Raw genomic sequence first — 23,055 nt, forward strand, 5'->3', positions numbered from 1 at the left:
TTGGACCATCAGAAGGGTAGCTGAAACACTCTTCTAGACCCTGCATTGCAGAGAAAATTTAATTCAGAAAATCACCCATTAAAGACATTCCTTCTGGGCCAAACAGAGTGTCAGCAAGTATTACAATAATGGTCTCCATCACTTGTATACGCTGTATGCTTGGGTAACTGTTGACACTAAGTCACACTGAACTGATACTCTCTGTGGGTTTTCAATACATGATGGGAGTCAAGGAGCTGTTCCCCCAGCTGTTGATGGAGAAGTAGCGGAGTAAGTGTACACATATTGCCCATGCAGTGTGGATGTGTTAATGTGCTGTTTTCCCCCTTCCCCAGAGCACTGTAGCAAGAGAGGGTGCGGATGTGTTCAGTTACTGGGGTTACTGTTAGTTTTACAGTAATGATCTTTTAATATTTACTGTTAAACTCTGTCACGTAGTTTATTCCCTCTTCAACAGGTGCTAATCTCTTTTCAGAAAAAAGCTGAGCATTTGGCTTTGCTCAGCTGTTTCCAATTAGAGCCAAAGACAGTCATGCAGCAACCATAGCATTTCATTTTAAAAATTGGCTATGGATATTTAAAAGGAAAAGCTGCAGTTTTTCTATAGCACGGCCAAAGCATTTCTCCCTCTGCATCAGTAATACCCACAACTCCAGCAGGAGAGCTGTTTGCTAATTTTGCTGTTTAAATACATGCTGAAAACTCAGTGGGCCAAGAGGGAAGGAGAGAATATTCTAGTGAGACTGCTCTTAAATGTGAACTCTTGCAGGGACCTCAGTCAGGTCATGGCTAACTGCAGTGAGGTATGGGGGAAAAGGAGCATCTATTTAGTTTTAATTGTTGTTGGTCCTGCTCTGAGCAGGGAATTGGACGAAATGACCTCCTGAGGTCTCTTCCAACCCTAATAGTCTATGATTCTAAACTAGATCCTGTCAAACTAACTTGACACCTCTTTTTGATGACATTACAAATTAAAGATAATAGTGCTGATATAATATACTTAGACTTCTGTAAGGTGTCGGCACCACACATTTTGATTAAAAAACTAGAACAATATAAAATTCTCACCGCATATATTAAATAGATTAAAAAAAACTGGCTAACTGATAAGTCTCAAAAATTTAACTGTAAATGGGGAATTAGCCTCAAACAGGTGTGTTTCAAGTGGCATCCTGCGGGGATCAGTGCTTGGACCTCTGCTAGTTAACATTTTTATCAGTGACCAATACGAAAACATAAAATCATCACTGGTATAGTTTGCAGGTGACACAAACATTGGGGGAGTGGTAAACAATGGAGAGAACAGGTCACTGATAGAAAGTGATCTGGACCACTTAGGTGCAAGAAAACAATATGTATTTTAATGCAGCTATAGGTAAATGTACATATCTAGGAACAAAGAATGCAGACCATACTTACAGAATTGGGGACTATCTTGGAAAACAGTGACTCTGAAAAAGATTTGGGAGTTGTGGTGGATAATTAGCTAAACAAAAGCTCCCAGCATGATGCTGTAGCCAAAAGTGCCAATGTGATCCTTCACAGTGCAAAAACAGGGGAAACTCAAGTAGGAATAGAGAGATTATTTGTTTCTGTATTTGGTACTGGTATGACCACTGTGGGGATAGTGTCCAATTCTGGTGTCCACAATTCAAGAAGGATGTGGATAAATTGGAGAATGTTCAGAGAAGAGCCATGAGAATGATTAAAGGATTGGAAAACATGCCTTCTAGTGATAGACTCAAGGAGCTCAACTTATTTACCTTATCAAAGGAAAGGCTAATTGGTGACTTGATCACAGACTTTAAGTACTTACATGAGGAACAAATATTTGATAATGGGCTCTTCAATATAACAGAGAAAGGTATAACATGATCCAGTGGCTGGAAGTTGAAGCTAGATAAATTCAGACTAGAAATAAGGCATATATTTATAACAGTGAGTGTACTAAACTATTGAATAATTTACCAAGGGTCATGGTGGATTCTCCATCACTAGCAATATTTAAATCAAGATTGAATGTTTTTCCTAAAAGATATGCTCTAGGAATTATTTTGCAGAATTTCTGTGGCCTGTGTTATGCAGGAGATCAGACTAAATGATCACAATGATCCCTTATGGCCTCGGAATCTATAAATCTATGAATCTCACTGACAAATAAGGTCATCTGTACAGATGTGAGGATGACATGCATGATGCTATAGAAGTTGAATTACATGTTTGACTCTAATAATTGTAGAGTCAGTTACCCAAGAAAACATCTCTAATATCTCTGAAAGTTAGACCTCGAAACAGTAAGGAAAACATTCTGTAGGGAATTGCTAGGGAAACAAATTCTCAAGGTATAAATTCATGCTATGTCTGCTTCCCTCACAGCTTGTGATTGCCTCTCTCTGACTCCATCACAACTTTCTTCGCCAAATCATCCTGTTGCCTCATAGAACTTGTCTACACTTGAAATAACATCCTATTATAATGTGTTAGCTAATAGGTTAAACACACTTTAGCACTCAGTGTAAAGCAGGACAGGTGTATTTAAAACCACCTCAGACATTCATGGTCCACCATGATAGGGTTAACAGACTTGCCAAGTGTAAGACATGTCAAGTGACATTCATGCATTTGACAGGCCTGTTATGCCTGCCCACATCTCAAGTACATTTTTTATTGGAGGTGAGGGGGCAGAGGGACTTCTTCTATTGGAGTAGGGGAAGGGGCACTAGGCTTAGAGCCAGAAGACCATAGGTTCCAGTCTCACTATTTTTACTAATATTGCTGTGAAGTTTACAACTCCTAAAACTGACCAGATCCTCATATCCCTACATCTACATTCTTCCTATGTAATGATGGGTTGCACAAGGTCACTTCAGTAAGAGATGGAAATAGAACCCAGGTCTTTGCTGTGGCAAAACTAGGTCTCATCCACTCAGTCACATGGTCTTTCAGATTGTGCCGTATATGTGTGTTTGGCTGTTCTGCCTTTGACCGATACTCTAAGCACTAGATTACGCTTCCCTCCCAGAGTCAGGAATAAACCCAAAAATCATTCCATTGCGGTGTCAAAAACTGCTGTGAAACCCAGTGGCAAAATGCATGTCATTTGCCCACCTCTAGGGGCTGGCCCACATATAGTATAACAGCCTAATTGTGCCAACAGTGGTTCCATTCGCTTAATTAAAAAAAGGTGCCAAGTCAAGGTTGAAAGTACCTATTAGTAATTTAGGGAAAATACATTATGTTTAGGGGAAAAATTAACAGGATTCGGGGCTGTAATTATCAAAAGAAAAATAATAATACTTATAATAAATAATACCTAGCTCTTATATAGTGCTTTTCATCTGCAGATCTCAAAAGTAAAGATCTTAAAAAGTAAACCTAGGAAATACAAACCTAGGAAATTCAGAGCTGAAATTCAAACACATAAAAGTATGGAAATGCATATGTAGGGCACCCAAATAATGTTAATTCTACCCTGTAGTGACATCAAGCAATAACCATGGGACTTTCTAACTGTCAGGGTGGTTAAGCACTGGAATAAATTGCCTACAGAGGTTGTGGAATCTCCATCATTGGAGATTTTTAAGAGCACCTGTCAGGGATGGTCTAGATACTACTTAGTCCTGCCATGAGTGCAGAGGACTGGACTAGATGACCTCTCGAGATCCCTTTCAGTCCTATGATTCTATTAGTCTATGATTAAGCAGTTTAGCATTTGTAGTCCCAAAGGGAATTAAAATGATTTTTAAAGGCACATTCGAATTTTTCCTTTATCTTTTTTTCCTCATGGTGTCACTACAAGGAAAAAGAAAAATGAGTGACTCAAGTATTTAAAAATCATTTTTAATTAAAATCAGTTAAAACCAAACTATCAGAACTTTTGATGATTTTATTTACAAAAACATAATCAGCTGAGGATTCCTCTTGCATGGAGAAATTATTTTGCCATAGTTCAGGACAATTATGTATTTCCCCCCTTGTATTCACACCCTATACACAATTGTAGTAATCTTTGTACAAAATATGCTGTGTGAGGTATTAATTGAAAACTAATAACTCACTGATCATTAATACTGTGATGTATGTACGTGGTGGGTATTAAGAGTGATGGCTATATGCTGGAATGATGACTAAAGTGTGTTTAAACCAGGCCTGTCAGAGGGAGTTGGTAAACAGGTCTGCCTTAGACAAATGAATGAGTATTTGATTCTCTGACCCGCCCTATCTTCATGCAAAGACAACGAAGGTCCATTTTGTACATATTAGGTAAACAAAGCTATTAAGATAACAAGTGGGTGAAGAAAGAGCATGGAGTTACCTTCACCACCAGACTCAGTGCAGCCTTCCTCACAGCTTGAATAAACTTTACTTTGAGAGGTAAACCCTCAGAAGAATCCACTTCCTGGTCTATAAAGACAGGGGGTCTGTACCTCAAATGATAAGCAGTCAAATCAACTGATTGTATACAATATTACGGTACTATAAAATTACATAGAATGAATACCTATGGCCCACTGGTAACACTGGTCTACAATTTTTGAGACGTCGTCTGCTTCAGAGATAAAATGTGGTATTTATTATGTATTTTGATGTGCTGAATTCAAATATGACAATTAAAACAACTGGCTACTGTTTCTAAGACATTTAAGTTTTTACATTTTATGTCTATGTATATTGTGTAGATAGTAGAGTTTTAATCATAAATTGTTCTTCATCAGATCCAGCTTGATGTGTAAGGGTGGTAACAAAATCTTCCAAGCAAGAGAGCAACAACCTTCAAATCACCACAAAGCTGCCACTGATGTTGGTCATAGTTTATGCACGCCAAAAGTTGTTTCATGTTGTCATAGGTTTCCTTCATATGAACTGCATGACCAACTGGAATTGATGGCAAAACATTGCCATTATGCAGTAAAACAGCGTTAAGACTCATCTTCGATGAATCAATGAACAGTCTCCACTCATCTGGCTTATGAACGATGTTGAGGGCTGCCATCACACCATCGATGTTGTTGCAGGCTACAAGATCACCTTCCATGAAGAAGAATGGGACAAGATCCTTTTGACGGTCATGGAACATGGAAACCCTAACATCACCTGCCAGGAGATTTCCCTGCTGTAGTCTGGAGCCCAACAGCTCTGCCTTACTCTTGGGTAGTTCCAAATCCCTGACAAGGTCATTCAGTTCACCTCGTGTTATGAGGTGTGGTTCAGAGGAGGAGGATGGGAGAAAATGTGGGTCCTGTGACATTGATGGTTCAGGACCAGAAGTTTCATCCTCTTCCTCTTCCTTGTCTGACTCAAGTGAGAATGATTCTGGTGCATCAGGAACCGGCAGTCCTTTTCCGTGGGGTACTGGGTGTATAGCTGATGGAATGTTTGGATAATGCACAGTGCACTTTTTCTTCTTTGACACACCTTTCCCAACTGGAGGCACCATGCAGAAATAACAATTGCTGGTATGATCTGTTGGCTCTCTCCAAATCATTGGCACTGCAAAGGCATAGATTTCCTTTTCCTGCTCAACCACTGGCGAAGATTTTGTTGCACAAGTATTGCAGCATATGTGTGGGGCCCACCTCTTGTCCTGATCTCCAATTTTGCAGCCAAAATAAAGGTGATAGGCTTTCTTAACCATAGTGGTTATACTGCGCTTTTGTGATGCAAAAGTCACTTCACCACAAACATAGCAGAAGTTATCTGCACTGTTCACACAAGTACGAGGCATCTCTGCTCACTTTGGCTAAACAGAAATGTGTCCTTTTGCAAAATCAAACACTGACAAATAAGAGAGCACAACACTGTATGATTTCTAGAGCTGATATAGGGCAATTTGTTCAGCAGAGTGATGTAAGCTTTGTTATGATTGCATCATCCATGACTTCTAGGAATAACATGATGCAATTCATATCATGTATGACGCAATACCAGCTTCAGATTGCATCATTCATTGTTTTGCCTAAAAAGCAAGTACTGTCCAAACCCAGTCATAGATTTATTTATAGATCCAGTCAAAGATGTATTTTAGTCATTTCTGGTTTAAATTGAGATCCCTTCCCTTTATAACTCACTTATCCTCTGCAATTCCCAAGTCAAGGGTCGTATATACTGACCCAATAGCATATCTTGAAAACTAGAGCCAATCAACAATTTTAAGCATCATTTTCGTTCTCAGTGACCCAGAATTAGTAAAGTTTGATTACATTTATTTCAGAAGCATTTTGGCTGTAGAGCAGTGTAATTAATATAACTGTGATTTGTATGTATTAGCACTATTATGGATACTCATTGATATTAGGCTTTCCAGTCTGTGACCAAACAAAAGGAGAAACAGGCTCTCTCTCAGATTGGAGCAAGGGTACCTGTCTCCAATGAAATTAGGCAAGGACCAGAAACAATGGAAGCTCCATTACATAAAAATCAGCAGGAGGATGAGAAGCCCACAAGAAGGGAAGAACAGCATGAGGTCTCCTGCCTCTTGAAACAAGTCATTGACCTCTGAAAGATATAAACAAAGACAGAAACCATCTCTGGCATCCATCACTAAACAGACACAAGGGGACAGAGCTCATGCAAGCTATGAAAGATGGGTCCGTCAACCAAGGGGAATGTTGAAAATTTTGGGAATTGAATATAGGTGAGAAAAAACACCTTGAACAAAGCCAGAATCTTAGACTCTTAGATGTGTGTTTTCACTTTTATTTGCTTGTGACCCTTTCTAACTTTATTCCTTGTACTTGGCATCAGTAGACAGCACTATGTTCTGTTGTTAATACATTTGTTACTCTTTTTACTATAAACCAACTCAGTTCAGTGTTTGGAGGCATGTATTTACTCCAACTAAGAGAATAGCTGTGATGTGTTTTTGTGCCTTTAGAGGAACAAACAAACCTTATTATTTCTCTGAGCTCTCCAGGAGGGGCTGGACATTAAAGAACACACGGTTTGGGGAAAATCTGGGACTGGGAGTATGTTGAGGTCACCTTGTGAGCAGTACCCCAGGCTGGTGGAAGCCAGTGTGGGGCTGTGGGACTGTAGACAGGTTGCTGAGGTTAGAGCTCTTGAACCAGAACCTTGACTACCTAGCACACAGACACTCAGGGTGTGACCTGCATGCAGTAGGCTGGCTGTAAGCGTCCCAGGCTGGCAGCGACAGCAGCAAAGCATTGTAAAGCACCAAGGGTTGCAGTGCAAGTGGTAACACAATCCTTTTCTGGTTTAGATTGCACCCTGCCACTAGGCTTCCGGCTCCTTGGCAGTTACCTTTCCTGGGCAGAGATCCACATCTCTCTCCCCCAGACCAGGATCTCTCCAGGCTGCACAGCTCGCTGCCTACACTGTGAACTCCCCAGCAAAGTCAAACTACCTAACCAGGCCTGCTTTACTTTTTTCCTCAGAGATATAAACAGTGTAATTGTCACAGGTAAGTAAATGCACAGCTCTTTCTAAGCATTACAGAGAAAATATAGTAAAAGATAAAAGAACGGACATGCCAGCTAATAAGTTTGCCAGAGTTCACTCCCAATTCCAAAAGGGACTCTGGCTGGTGAACAGTCCTTCAAACTCCACCCAGGGGTTTTTGTGTGGTCACAAATTCATACCCTCTTTTGCTCAGAAGAAGAGCACAGACTGAGTCAAGTCCTTCTAACCTTCCCAGAAAGTATTGGGGCCCTCCTTGGACAGAAGGTCCTGTCTGTTTGTTGGATCATAAAGAAGACCCTGAGTTGGTTTAAATTCTGGCTATTTATTCAAAAGTCCTTTCTCTCTCTGTTGTCCTCTGGGGAATCTAGTATGAACTAGTATATTGGAGCATCCCCAGGAGGTAGTACCTCTATGGAGGTATTACAACTGAGTGAATTTGCCTAATCACTCTACACTGTTCTTAGCTCCTGGACGGGCTGTGGGCAGCTTCCCCCATGGAATTACATACACTCCCTGGCCCACAATGATACACAGACTTAATACAATAAGATCTCCAAAGATATTGCAGGAAATTGCCATGTCTGTCACTCTTCTATTAGCCAGTAGCTGGCCCTGCACTAACCCCTGGGAGCCGTTGGCATGGTGGGAAAGTCAAGGGTGTGGCCAAACATCTGCCATGGTCTGGTGACTCTTCATTGCTCGAATGGCCCATGGGACTATTGCAGCTAGGAGAAAATTAGAACAGCCCTGAGTCTGCTTTAGTATATATCACCTTTCCCCAGCTCCCAGGTCCCGAAACAAGCAGAGTCTGGATGGACCTAAAATCTAGCCTCATATTTTTAAATACACATATTTTAAAAGTCTACATTCTATATTTATTCCTGTGCTACAATCTGGCACTCTTGGGAGAACATGTTCCTAAACTTCTATTCTTTCTTCCTGCTTTACAAAATGTTAGTGCTATTGGGAAAAAATCTCATTAGGTCCTGAGATGCAACCTAGATATTGTAAATAAAAGACTAATAATCTCACACTTATCCTCACAGTGGGAAACCAATGTGTATTACTCAGTTACACTAGATGAAAGCAAATGAAATTGGTATAATAAGTTTCTAGGTATTTGCGAGTTGGCAGTAAAGCAATGCAGAACAGCACAACAATTACCTCAAATATTTCAGTGTCCATGTTTGAGCCGGTTGCAATCAATTTTTCTTAACCCATTTAGCCACTGGTCTTCTGCATAGCATTGAGCCACGTGATTCAAAATGCATGTCCAGTTTAGCCTAATGTCTGTAATTCCTCCTTTTAAAATGCTGGCTTTCTAGTGGAACATCAGTTCTTCAAGGAGTGCACGCAAAGCCCAGTGCCACGCAGCTGCAGCAGCAATCAGCAGGAAAGCAGTTTAAAAAATTCATCAAATTGTTATACTTCAGAGTGATGTTGTTGAAGAAAACTGCATCATTGTTCTGTAACTGGGGTCTGAAACTAAAGGTTTCTTTATAAATATCTGCAAATCCCATCTGCCAGTGGAAAGCAAGCTGTGTTCTTTAGATCAATACCTTATAATGTGCCAAAAGCTGGAAAATAACTGTGCTGGATAGAATACATCTTAAAGTCCTCCTACTTTAAGAGCACTTCTGATTACTAGGAGAAAAACACAACACTGTAAAGAGATCCACTATTAGTCAAACTACATGCTCTCCATGTATCATTTTTACTTGCCAGGTTCTACAACTTGGGGATGCAGAGCTAAGAAAAATAAGGGAATTAACAACAATTTTCCAAGAACATGCGACTGGGAGAAGGGAAGCTGAGTGGTTTAGTAGTACGTTTTTTTCATGGCTGGAGTTCAAATTTATCTTGGGGACACTTAGGGAAAAACCTATAGAGATTAAACAAATAGGGTTCTATAGGAATTGGTCTAAAAGCCTATAGAATTTAAGAGAATGACATCCTTTCTATAGTATTTTCAACTTCAACTACTAGTTGCTTACTATAAGTCAACATCTGAAATGCTGCCTAGAGGCGCAGAGCTCTTCTGCTGACTCCACCAGATCAAATGGGTTTCATTGACTCCAACCACGGAGTACAAAAGTTGGAGAGTTTCTCTGAAGCGAGAGCAAACTAGAGGCAGGGACAGAAGGGGGAAAAAAGAAAGCTGGGAACAGCTGTACTGAGGTTGACGATTATGTTTGCAATTGGTTAATTTAACAATAAAGGAAATGCTAGGAGGGAGATAAATTTGGACCATATTCAGCCTGTATGTGTTAGAAAGAATAGGGTGGGAATACTACCTGCTGCTTGTAGAATTTAGTACAGAATTATATCCATGCTGCAGGTTTCTATAAATAGGTTACAAAATTCTCTAGAGAAGCTAACATTCTTTATTAAATTCTACAATATGTTTCCATTGTGAAATGTGGCTGGACACTTGCATGTTATTCCGAGGTAAGATTTGTCAGCATCAGAAAATTAACACACAGTTTGGCACAAAACTAAAATGCAGTTCTTGCCCACATCTTGATTCCACTGACTTCAATAAGAATCTTGCTTGTGTCTTCAATGGGATTAAATTGTAGTCCTTTTAGTTCCTCACTGCTTGAGACTGTTGCAGGTATTAGAACAGCAGGGGTGTTGTAGGTCCATGTTGCAATTTAACCTTAACTTCTTCACCAACTCATCTGTCTGGTTTATGCCTGGTTCAAATCCATGTTATTGTCTCTTCATGTAGCACTTAAAGTTGCCAAATTCATGGGGAAAAATTTGAGTGTTGTTGACAAATGTTAATGAGGAACTAGCCAAAGACAATCACACACATTTTACTTTGGAAAATCCTATACAATTGAATATAAAAGCTTTCTACAGAATTTTTAAACCATCCTAGAATAGAATTATCCCAGAAAATTACTCAGAAAAGGTTACTTTTGATGAAGTGTCAAGAGAAACTACACCATTCAGAACATTTTTCCATCCTTATTTCTGCTAGATCAGTGGTTTTCAACCTTTTTTCATTTGCAGACCCCTAAAAAATTACAAATGGAGGTGCAGACCCCTTTGGAAATCTTAGACATAGTCTGTGGACCCCAGGTTGAAGACCTCTGTATTGGAGCTTTTGTACTTACACACATTACATGAGAAGAGTGTAAAAATTATAGGCAAAATACTTTTGTACTAAGGGTCAAGATATTGGAAAAAAATGTCTGAGTTTAGCTTGAATAAAGATTCCCTCTCACCTCCCTGTGGCTGAATAGAGATGTTCATTAGTGTTATTCATACTGCTGATGCCCTTTGCAAAACTATAGTTATTATAAAAACATTTCTTGGCTCAAATAGTATTCCAGAAATTGTTCTAAACAACACAGTGTGTTTACAAATCAGATCAGGCTTGAAGAAAAAGTACAGAATGTCCAAGAAGTAATCAGACAGCAGTAAGCAAGAAAGAGTCTTATTTGCAGAAGGCAAGTAGTGCAGTAGCACCATCACATTTTATTCCTACTTAGTGTAACTCTACAGAACACGTACCACTGGGTAGCTCATTAAAAAACCCATAAAAAACGGTAGCAGCAAACAGCTAAAGTAAAATATACAATTCTGACACCTAGCTTAGCATATAATATACACTTCCATGTGCTGGAATTTGCACAGCATCTTAAAAAAATGAACGGTGGGTAAATTCCTTGTGCCCTATTTCTCCCCAACATGAGCAACTGGGGAAGGGTCAGGCACAATCAGGCTCCATATGTAAAGATTATTTTACCCATCTGTGACAAAGTGCCTGGAATGAGTAGGTGAGCCTGCACTCTGGTCTCTTAGATGCTAATGAGAACAGGAGTACTTGTGGCACCTTAGAGACTAACAAATTTATTTGAGCATAAGCTTTCGTGGGCTACAGCCCACTTCTCCGGAACAAGTGGGCTGTAGCCCACGAAAGCTTATGCTCAAATAAATTTGTTAGTCTCTAAGGTGCAACAAGTACTCCTGTTCTTCTTTTTGCGGATACAGACTAACACGGCTGTTACTCTGAAATTCATCACTGAAGTGTAGCCAACTCTGGGTGAAATGCAACCATTGTTTAATAGTGCACGGTAAAATGCTACACAAATTCGTCAAAGGAAGCCCTGACACTTTAGTTCAGAATTTAATTACCTGATCTGGAATTTGGCCAGAACAGAGACCTCATCTCTTCTCATTCAAAATTTGCCATAGGATCTTTCATGACCATCAGAAGTCAGGATGCCTTTCATCTGAAAGATGGTAGGGGACTTGGTTCAGTACTGTTTCCGAATGTTCTACTGCTGTAGGAATGTTCATTCCTTGCAGCAGCTTTGTGGTTTCATTGAGGTTTCCCTTGCAATTACTCACTAGGCTTGACTCTGTTTAATGGCAGAGCTCTTAGACGATCATAGCTATTGTGTCATATTTGTGCCTCTGGTAACACTCATTTTTTATCCAATACTTTAAAGACACAAATATATATTGTGGGCCAAATTATACCTGGTCCTGCACATGTGAGGGAGTTCAAGGTGGAGAGGGATACTAGAAGCCTTTCTGTTCTTACACTCAGCACAGGTGCTAGGTACTATTGCAGTCCTTGTGTTCAGGGAATTCAAGGACCATGCAAGTCTAGTGACTTCAGCTGTTCTAAACTCTTCAAAGGGAAGGGGGAAGAGGCAGGAAGAGAGCGGGGACCATGGCATCATTCCCCAACTCCACACAGGTTAGCAGACCATGATCTACAAGGATGGGATCACCTGATACAACCTTTCAAAGGGAGTTAAAGTAACCACTTCTCCTTTTCATCCCAGGAACTCCTGTTGGGACAGTGTAGCTCTGCACTCATTCCAACACAGATAGTAGGCTCTAGGCTTGATCTAACACTAGGGCTCTGTGTACACCCAGCCACTCCTGGTGGATTTTAAATGTTTTTTTTTTTTTTAACACTGTTTGATTCTGTCCACACTGGCTAGTTATAAACTTCTTGCAACCATTTTTTCTGATGCATTGTAAAGTTGTGTTGACTTGAAACCCCTTCAGCTGACATTGGTGTAATGCAAGTGTAGATGAAGCCAAAGACTGTCCACACTAGAACTTTCAATAGTTTTTGACAATGGGTGTCAAACATGGCTTGCCCTGTTCTCCTCCTTTAACTGTTCCAGTGGACTAGACAAGGTCAATAAAGTTCATCAACCCTTTAAAGGAAGCATGGTTGACCAACTGTTCTAACAGGGAAAGCAATCCAATACATTTGCACAGGTCCCTAGAATCCAGTGATAACTTACGTGGAGGAAAGCTGAGTTTTCCCTTCCATCTCCTCCTTCTATTCCTGCCCCCAATCCTCTTGTCCCAAAGCCAATCAGATTGGATTGACTCTACTACCTGGCCTTCCTCCTGCACAGAAGATGCTTGCTCAGGTCAGGGGAACTGATGCTGCTAGAAACTGTGGAGTTGGCTCATTTACATGAAATTATAAGATGCAGTGAATTGCTATAACATCAGTTTATGATTCACGATATCAAGCATGATTAACAAGTTAGCCTGACAGATGAGAAGGGCAAACATTGTCTCGCTGGTTTAAGTAACTCTTTCTTCAGTCAAAAGAAAAAAATGAAACCTTCAATAAACAAGGCTTTGGGGTGCAAAAAGCTATTAAAGTTAGGATTTTAAGACCACACTTATCAATAAGAATCATCTTTAAGAATCATCATGGGATCTGAGGATCTTCCATGATACATAGTTTTAATACAAGGACTGTGTTGTTCATAAGTGAATTGATTTTTTAAAAACTGAAAATAAAAAATGTGTTATATTCAAATAACTTTAATTTTAATAAAGTTGTCACTAAAACTTGACTCGTTCAGTCAGATTTATTCTCAGAAGTATCTTTGATAAATAACTGCATCTTGCTAATTCTCCCTGAGTACTAGCCATAATTCAGATGTGCAATATCAAATTGTTATCAGCATATATGCCACTCACTGGAGAAAAAAAGTCTTTAGATGTGTGATTAGTAAGGCTGGCTGTTCAGTATGACAAACAATGAGAAACACCATGGCTTTGTTATGGCACAAAAATGCAGACTTCATCATTTTAGTTAAAAAAAAAAAGAGAAAAGGAAAAGTCAGAGCATTGAAAATTTTAAATAATCTGAAATTGTTTGGCCAGGGAAATGAGAAGTCAAATAGCCTTTATTTTACAATGAAAAGATTTGGGCACCATTGGATAATATTTAGCTAATTCTTTGCAACCATTTATTATTTATTATTTGTAGTGTGCTAGCATCTAGGCATCCCAGTCACGGATTAGGACCCGATTATACTAGGTGGTGTATAAAAGGATGGCCCCTGTGCCAAAGATCTTACAATCTAAATCATTAATTACATAATAAATCATTGTAATATAACTAGTAATTAATTTATGATGCCACAGTCCATGACAGCCAACATAAAAAGAGCCAAATTTGTAAAAATTCATGACAGTCTTGTCAGTAGCAGGCTGTCTCCTATGATAAAGATCATGACTTTCTGTTGAAATACCATAAAAGTCATTTTTTGTCATGGAAGTCTTGAGCATGACAGACATACCTCCTTATGCACCAATGCTGCCATAATATATGTAAATCCTAGTTATGCCGATGTGATTTTAAAAGAATTCCGTATTTGTGTAAGGGTCTGTGCTAGCAGATCATGTTTGGGAATTGGAATCTGAATGAATAGCTTTTAGTTAGTTTGGTGCTTATATAAAGAGATAGACAAAAAGTCCTCCAAAAGTTATTAGCTATTATATGCTGCTTATAGAAACATTTCCACAATAATAGACCTGCTTCTTATCATTGAATCATCACAGAAGCAAATAATTAGAAACAAAAATGAGCAGGTGGGTCATTCAGCACGCCCATCGTCTAAAGCAAAACTATTTCCTATAGTACATATGTTTAAATGACTGAAGTCATGGGGAATTCTACCTACTATCATCGACCAAGTTGTTAGGACAGTTTCCTTAATGTTCGTCTTAAATTTACTTTTACTGAACCATTACACCTAGTTTTACCACTTTGTTGTATTCTTACTTATTGTTAGAGATGAGTAGCAAGCAATAGGCATTAAGCAGGGCTGGGTAAATCAATATGAAATAAGAATTGGCATTCCCCAATGCCCTAAATCTAATTTTTTTTTGAGGTATGAATATGTTTAGTTGATTTTTCTTCTTACGTAGATTTTCATTTTTGCATGCTTTGAACTTCCTGGTTCTGGCCAGGATCAGAAGCAGAAATTCTGAGATATTGCAACAAAGGCTTTTCTCGTGGTATTTAAGGAAGTAAGGAAAACCAGAATTCTTTGAGGAAAGACCCTTCTAAAGTGATTCCAGCCCAGTTCTGCAGACACAAAGGATCTAGTGGAGCTTCATGATCTTCAAGACAACCAGGGGTTTATCCCAAGTGGTTTTTGGCTTTATGCATACAGGTAGACATCCTCTTCATCTGCTCTTCAGGATCAGCCTGAAAAATTGAGATGTGAAAACACAGCCTTTGTCATGGCTAGGTCATTCACTCCAAGATAAATTATGGGCCTGTTTCTTGTTGAGTTGGAAGACGTCTTTTAATGGTTTATCCTAGAAGGCTAATGCATTCTAGATATGTTTAAGAAAATAAACTGCACAGAACCACTCTGATAATGGTTTAGTGGAATATTCTGACAGTTTTCTACTCACAGTATCTATGGACCTATAGATCTTCAGATTATTAAAACAATCCACTGATTTATTCATCTGTAGTCAGGTGATTCTAATCCTTATTACCACTACTTGAATTACTCTATTTCAACCTAGTCCAGCCATTTTGATCAAGGTATGAAGAGCAGTTGGCATTAAGGGCCTGATCCAATACCCATTACAATCATGGAAGTGTATCTATTGCCTTTAATAGACTTTGGATCAGGCCGTAACAGTAATATTTTCCAAAGTGCCTAATCAGGTCAGGCACCAAGGTACTTAGGTATCTAAGTCCCATTTTTAGACACCACCATGACAGTGGTGCCAATTCAGACATTTCTTGATGGGCTGGGGAACAAATTCCTGTCCCTGCCTCACCTCTCACAGGGACCTTGTTCTAGGGTCTGCTCATCCTTGCTGGCCTCCTGCAGGGACCCTGGGTCTCCCTCAGCCAAGGAGTCTCTTCTCTCTCTTACCCACACCATGCATGAGCTGGTGCCACCAGGAGTCGAGTTCTTGGTGGACTCCCTTGTGCTCTGCTGTACAGAAACAGACTCCCCGTACATCAAGTCACAACATTACTCACTGAAATTTGGCCAGACTAGCTCTCTGTATGAAGAGGCGGCCGGGTCAGATTTCAGTGACATGGCAACCATGCAGTCAGAGTGACTCTCCGACAGGGCTGGCGCTTCCACTAGGTGACCGTAGGTGGTCGCCTAGGGCGGCAGGATTTGGGGGGGCGGCATTTTGCCACCCTCGGCAGAAATTCGGCGGTGGGGGGTCCTTCCGCTCCGAGTCTTTGGCAGAAATTTGGCGGCGTGTCCTTCACTTGCTCCGGGACCCACCGCCGAAGTGCCCCGAAGACGCGGAGCGGAAGGACCCCCCGCCGCCGAAGACCCCAGGCCCCCTGAATGCTCAGAGGAGGAGCGCTGCCGCCTAGGGTGGCAAAAACCCTGGCACCACTCCTGCTCTCCAGACTACTCTGGTGGCAGTTGTACTGAATTAGTACAGGACCACTGCTTGAAAGTGGTCAGGACCATGGCCCTCTGACTTTGCAGACTATGGAACTTTGAGCAAATGCAAAAACTGTGGGAAGGGTGTTTACCTCTCCCCAACTGGCACCACTGCAGTGTTTGCCACAAAAACTCCTGCTTGGCTGCTGCCTAACACTGTAGGTGCCTAAACTCACTCAGGGCATTCAGGCGGCTATCTCCCACCTGAGCATTCACACTGCTGCCTCAGGATAGACATCTGGATGCCTGCCCCAGAGCGATTCACAAATTGGGAAAGATAGACATTCAGCTGCCTAAGTTGTGTAGGGGCCCACTCCGGTAGGAATCCTCTGAGCACACCTCCCAGATTGGGTCCCTCAGACGAGTCCACATAAAACATAGCTGGGGTGGGAAAGGGGGAATACTTCCCTTAAAACCATTAGACTAGGGGTTAGGGTACTCACACAGGATGTAGGACAATGATTCTAAGCCAGGGCTCTGGGGCCCCCCGGGGGGCTGCAAGTAGGTTTCAGGTAGTCCACCAAAATAAACCAGAGAGCAGGGACAGTATTAGAGCTGGAGTCCAGGGCAGAAAGCTAAAGCCCGAGCCCTGCCGCCCAGGGTTGAAGCCAAAGCCTGAGCAACTTAGCTTTGCGGGCCGCCTGTGGCACAGGGCCCTGGGCAATGCCCCGCTTGCTACCCCAAATGTTGGCCCTGGCTTTTAATCTACTGGATATGCAGAAAAACAGTTGTGGCACAGGAGGGCTGTGGAAGTTTTATAGCTCAGAAAGAAAAAGGTTGAGAACCCCTAATGCAGGAGACCCCTGCCCCTGTTCACGTCCTCCCGCCTCCTGAGGGGAAGAAGAGATTTGAATAGGGATCAGCACTGCTTAGTGAGTGCCCTAACAACTAGACTATGGGGTAGGCTGATGTGGGGCTCCCTCAATCTCTCCTGTTGAAGTTGTTCCACTTTAATTAAATAATTGACTAATTATTATTAACTGGGCCGGTGAAAGAGCTAGAACCACTAGCCTCATGCTTAGTGTCCTTACCTGAGAGGTGACTGATCCCTGTTGAAATCCCTTCTCCCCTGGAGGCAGGGGGGACTTGTACCAGGCAGAGATGACCCATACCTGCCGATGGGGAGGGCAGATTGAGGGCAGTGGGTTCAGCAGATGTTACTGAGATATGCTCAGTCTGTGTGAGCATGCTCAGTACAAGCCAAGCAGCAAATCTGGGGGAGGGGGATGTGACCTCGCATGCCCCTTCCTCCCCCCATGTCACCTCTGGTATCAGGGGTCTCCCACATCCTGGCTGAGTAGCCTTGCCACTAGGCTGAAGGTTATAAAGGAAGTCACTTTTTGTTCTGGGCCCTGCACATGACTTAGGCAGCTGAACACCTATTTTCCCCTGGTTAGTGGATCATAAACAGAGCTAGGCGCCTCCCTGCATTCCAAATGTAGGTGCCTATCTCTGTGAGAGGAATGAGTATTAGCAACCCCCCCCCCCCCCCCCCCCCCCCCCCCGTGGTCAGCATCTCTCATTCGCTAGCTTAGGTGGCTCCCACCTAGCGTGCTGGCTCTGGATCAAATCACAGTCTAAGGCGCCTTTCTCTCCTCATTCATTGTATAGAAGCCTAGGCTCCTAACTCAGGCTGTGTGGCTTGCAGCGTTAGGTCCTGTGACTTTCTAGGTGCCTAAAAGTTAGATATCATGACGCTTAGTCCCTTGGTAGTTCTGGACCCTAACTCCCACTGTGTTTGGCTTTTAAGGTCTGTGTTTTTATACATTTACAAAAGAAGGAAGCATTTCTTAGATCCCATTTCTTCACCTTTTTCCAACTGTCGAATTTTATTCAATCACTTATTTGAGAGGGAGATTCAAGAGATGAAAGCCTTACATTGATTTATCTGAAATGCCCTTTAAAAGGATGAACATTTGCCACAAGCAAAATATTACATGAAACTAGATCTCTTGTTAGACCCGAGACCTGGGAGGATATCTCTGAACAGATGACCAAAACTGGGATGAAGTAATACAGGCAATCTAAAATTTCCCTTGCAGCTAATATTGGAGAAACTCAGTACAAAATGATACGCAAGTTCAATATCATTCCTGCTTTCAGGGGAAAGTGTGTGAGTCGTTTTGATTTAACAGGTTTGAAATGTGGTATACAGATGGCAGACTGAACCCACTGTCATCGGTGCTACCCAAGGGTGGACTTACACTGGGAAATAACTTTTTAAAATTGTAAAACTTCTTCAATACTTCCCCCACACCCTGTCAGATCCAGTTATAGGAAACACCTCCATATTCAAGGGGATTCACTTGACAACAGGAAACTGGCAGGGCCTGACTCTGCTCTAACTGAAAGGTGGAGTAAATGCCATTAATTCAGTGGTAGTTGAATTACCACCTCATTGGAAGTGTTCTGCAACTTGCAGGATTGAGTCCTTTGAGACTAGGTGGATGAGGTAATATCTTTTATTGTAGTGGTTTTCAACCCGTGGTCTGCAGACCATGTCTAAGGGATCCGCAAAAGGTTCTTGTTACCATAGAACAGTGGTTTCCAACCTGTGGTCCACAGACTCCTGGGGGTCCGCAGACTATCTCTAAGATTTCCAAGGGTCTGCACCTCATTCAAATTTTTTTAGGGGTCTGCCAATGGAAAAAGGTTGAAAACCAGTGTTTTATTGAACCAACTTCTCTTGGTGAGATAGAGATGTTTTGAGTTTACACAGAGCTCTTCTTCAGGTCCTTTTCAACAGGGAGGGATTCTGAAGCAGTTAGTGGAGAAGATAGGTGTGGGTGAGGGCTGTTTTCTGCTATTTTTTGGGTACAAGCCTGGGCATCTACAGGGACAACTTGGGCCAAAAAGTGAAAGATGTGTGTTGGTGGCAGAAGAGGCAGGTTGTTTTCTGCAATTCTAGTACGCTGAACATATTTCATACCCTTTGTTTAAAACCTGACATTCAGAGATCTTACAGTCCTCACTTAGGCCAAACTCCATTGAGTTCAATTCTGAGTAAGGACTGCACACTTGGGCCTCATGTTTGTATAATTCATCAACTCAATTTGGTTTTTCCTTTTTTCCATTTTCCCATGAGTCAGTTGTTATGCTGAATGTGGGGATCTGACACTCACAGTGAGTCCCACTTAGACAAGGTGGTTCTCCCACTCAACTCCACCGTCCTTCATGCAACAGCTCTGTCTATTGGGACAGAATCGGGACAACAATTCCTTTCTTTAATTCAAACACACCTCATAGTAAGTTGGATAAAATTTAATGGAGGTGATAATGACTTTTCCCATTTATAGTATTCTTAGTTTTAATTTCATTGTTGGCTAATGATCTGTCTATTCTTTTAGCTTGTGTATCTGCAGGGCTGAAGAAACTGCTCCTCAAACTGTTCCCAGATGAATAGACTAGCAAGACGCTACTTCCTATGCATTTTATATTCCTCCGAAACTAATTACATTTATTTCAGGAGATCTAAATCAGGGAAGGGTTTCTCTTATATTGTGTATCTGAAATCACCTTACAAAGATAGGGAAGTATCATTATTTCATTTTGTCTTCTGAGGCCTGGTCTACACTAGAAACTTACATCGTCATAGCTATATCTCTTAGGGGTGTAAAAAATCCACACCTATGAGAGACTTAGCTATACTGACTTAATTCCTAGTGTAGACAGTGCTAGGTCGATTGAAAAATTCTTCCATAAACCTAGCTACTCCCTCTTGGGGAGATGGATTACCTACGCTGACGGGAGAAGCCACCTAGTCAGACTAAGTAGTGTCTACAATTAAGCGCTACAGCAGCGCAACTGCACCCCTGTAGCCTTTTAATTGTAGACATTGTCTAGAGTGGCTCATGACTGCAAGTGCCTACCTTAGGGCAGATAGTCAGAAAACAGGGCAGACACCCCAAACTGGTGGTGTGTTCTACAATTAGATTTCACCAAGCCAGTAACAAATGTCAACTCCTGGATCCCTATACTAGTATTACCATGAAGTCACAGACATTTCCCTTAGACTCTCCAGTCTATCTTGCCACCCAGACAAACTGGACTTAGTGATAAATGGTCACTTACACCAAAAATCACACCACATTCAGGCTGCTTCCAGTCCCAAAAGATCAGTCACTTATCCCAGATCAACTTGTAGTCCAGATCCTACACCAAATACAACACCTGTAGCCAATCCTGTAATAAACTATCTAAAGGTTTATTAACTAGGAAAAAGGAATGAGAGCGCTATTTACAGGTTAAAGCAAGCAAACATATCCACACGAATGAGTTACCATCTAAATCCTAAGAGTGACAGAGTTGTATTGATCTGTCTATTCAAAGTGTCTTTCAGGGCAGACCTAGGAGGCAGCCCATGGGGAATCTCTGGCTTCAGTTTAGAGTCTCTGGCCCTTCAGAGTTCAAACAGCCAAAAAGATGCAGTTTCTTCGTGTCAGGGATTTTTATTCCTTTCCCCCAGAGTTCAAGATAATGGGATGAGTTCAGGTGCATGTCTACTCTTCATGGGTGGGGGGAGGGAGCAATGAACGAAGTGTTTTGTCCTCTGATGTTCCACAATGGTTTGTCTGGGGTCTATCAGCGTTCTTCTGTTGGGCCTTCTATGGCAAGCTAGTTCACACTTGAGAACGTTTCTCTCCTGACTCTGGGGGTTTACAGTTTCAGAGCAAAAACTTCTACTATTATAGAGCAAACACTGATGCTATGGCTACACTAGAGAGCTTACAGTGCTGCAGCTGCATCAATGCATCAATGCAGCTGCACTGCTATAAGCTCCGTATTGTTGCCGCTCTAAGCCGACAGGAGAGAGCTCTCCTGCGAACTTAATTGATCCACTCCCAACAAGCGCCGGTAGCCATGTTGGCGGGAGAAGCTCTCCTGCTGACATAGTGCTGTCCACACCAGTGTTTAGCTCAGTGTAACTTATGTCATTCAGGGGGGTGACTTATTCACACCCCTGAGTGACATAAGTTATACCGACGTAAGTGGTAGTGTAGCCATAGCCTTAAATATTACCTTACAACATGGGTACAGTTATTATAAGTAAGATGAATACAAGCAGCAACATACAAGCATTTCATAGAGTCTAAACACTAAATACATTCTTGTAAGACCTATTTTGAGCAAAACTAACATACAGGTGACCTGGTCTTTCAGTTCTCAGCTAATGCCTGCAGCCTGGGCCAGAGTTGGCATCTGGCCTGCCAGTATCACAGACGTACCATTAGACTTCTGTTAAACTCTTTGTTTTATTCTTACATCATCTTTCCAACCAGCCCCATATATCTGTTTTCATCCATCTGTTTGACATATAGACTGTAAGGTCTCTGGGGCAGGGACTGTCTTCTTTGCTAGTTGTCTCTCTAGTGCTTAGCATAATGGGATCCTGATCCTGGACTGTGGTTCCAAGGCCCCCGAAATGCCGCCCCCAACAGAGGCGGCAGAAGGTCCCACCCCCGAAATACCACTGACGACCGGGGCGGCCGAAGATCTGGCCACCGTGGTCGCCGCCCCCCAAATGTTAGCACCCTAGGCGACCGCCTAGGTCACCTAATGGGTTGCGCCAGCCCTGGATCAGGGTTAACTGGACCTTCGACTCCCCTCCTTCCATTGGTCTTCCTTGAGGACACACATCTATGGACTCCGGCTACCTAGTCATCACCTCTCTCAGGCAGAGACCTGCATCTGTTTCCCTAAGGGGGAGTAAGCTTGCAGACCCTGTCCACCTTACTCTGGGGTCCAGTACCTGGAGCTAACCTTTCTATGCAGGCTATGACAGTGTGTACCAGCCTGCACAAAGCGTGATACATTTACTCTTTGGATAAAAGCATTACAGAGAAAACATAAAAAAAAAATAAAAAGTCCTACATGATTACTAAACATACCAGGACTCACCCATCAGTATTAAGGGGCCCTAGTAAGCCAAAGTCGTTCCAACCTTTCAGTAAAGATTGGGTCCCCGTAGGACCCAACATTCTGTCTGTTTGTTGAATCTAAAGGCAGATTCCGAGTTTCCCCAAATCTGACCAAAAGCCTTTTCTCTCTGAAAAAGCCAGCCTGCCCTCCCCCCCACACACTGTTTTTAGTTCCTGGAGTAGCTGTGGTAACCACCCCTCCGTCTGCCTGCCCCGATGGAATGGCACACGATGAGACATAAACCATTCATAAACTTAATACAGTCCCCCAAAGATACTTCATGTGGTTGCAATGTCCATCACATACAGTCCACAGTGTTCAAAGGACATCTAATCATGCCCTGGAATGAAGATCTGGATCTAGAAAGAGGCTACAATACTGGGACTCTGTGACACCAGTCAATTAATTTGCAGTCTTTAGTTTATGCCCCAGAGTGCCTTGAAAGACTATTAATCTTTTTTTCTATGATCACTTATGTGGTGCCATCCCACTCTTTTTCCATTTCCAAGATCAGCAATTTTCTGAGATTGTGTGTGTCAGCACACACTGTTCTAATAAAATCCACAGTGCTTTTAAATTCTAAAGAGCCAAAGTTCTGTCTTTTTCAGCATGCTCCTGGCTCCTCCTCCAGCATATTAATGGCATCCTCTCTGTCCATCTGGCATGCTTCCTTATAAACACATAGGATCGCCCTTTCAAAAGAGCTCTGCTCCATTTTAGGCACCTAAAGGAGATGGCTATCTGTGGGAGCAGGCTGCATGCTAAGCACATTTTAAAAAATGGCACATAATTCTCTACTGCCTAGAATATTTTTTGTTATAGCTCTAGTTAAAGATAACTGCATGCTCAACCTGTCTCTTTAGCCTCAGTGCTGAGCATAGACGTTTTGTGACTGAGTGTCTGTGATCCTGATAAGGCATGACCAAAGGAGGTTGGGCCCAGGAGTTTGAGTATGCTGTCGAACCAATCTCTTTAGACACATGAAAAGTGGAGTAAT

Source organism: Malaclemys terrapin, chromosome 3, assembly GCF_027887155.1.
Source record: "Malaclemys terrapin pileata isolate rMalTer1 chromosome 3, rMalTer1.hap1, whole genome shotgun sequence".
Lineage (NCBI taxonomy): Eukaryota > Metazoa > Chordata > Testudines > Emydidae > Malaclemys > Malaclemys terrapin.